The sequence below is a fragment of the Octodon degus genome, unplaced genomic scaffold, assembly GCF_000260255.1.
Source record: "Octodon degus isolate 3935 unplaced genomic scaffold, OctDeg1.0 scaffold00056, whole genome shotgun sequence".
NCBI classification, from domain to species: Eukaryota; Metazoa; Chordata; class Mammalia; order Rodentia; family Octodontidae; genus Octodon; species Octodon degus.
In genome coordinates this window covers 9,616,908-9,617,643 of record NW_004524632.1, presented here as the reverse complement: position 1 = coordinate 9,617,643, position 736 = coordinate 9,616,908, and positions in this window count along the sequence as shown.

The window sequence follows — 736 nt, the reverse complement described above, 5'->3', positions numbered from 1 at the left end:
AACCAGGTTTTCCAAAGAAAATAGATCACGAGTACTCTTATTAAGGAGTGGAACATTTTTGTAACGGACTAGATAACTTGAAAATGACTAGCCCATTGCAGAAGAAAAAGCTGCGAATTCAGTTCATCCACTTGAAATTGTTCTACAGTAATCAAAACCTCAAGGTTCAGATCCCATAGATCAGAGCCAACCTTTGTGATAAACTTAGTGAGGTCTTGGAGACTAGATAGTTGGTGACATGTATACTTCCTAAAAACTAGAATAGATTTTTACTGAATAGTGGTATATCTGATGGTCTATGTTTCTTAAAGGTCCAAATGTAATAAAAAAAAAATTTAAAAAAGAAAATGGTGTGGGTGTTTTTAATGCACTGTGTACTTGTACGCAAGTCAAGCATGTGGTCTGCTGTCTAAAGCCTGCGACGGATTTGGACGCTCACCCTCACCCTGCCAGCCATCTGACCTGCAGTGGTAAATTCAGTTGTACGAAATACAGGCGAATTAACACTCGCATTACACGTGGAGGCTGTGAAGGGAGGGTTGGCAGTGACATGAAGACTGACCATGTGATCTTGGTGACGGAAATCCTGCGCGCCCTGAGCTTGCAGAGCGAGCGCTGCACCTGCGTGCCCACCTATGCGGCGGGCTCCCTCTCCATGGGCACACTGCTCCGAGCGGTGCTGAGTCTGGCCTGGAGTTGGGCAGCGTACACTCTGACATCACTTGCTAAGTAACTC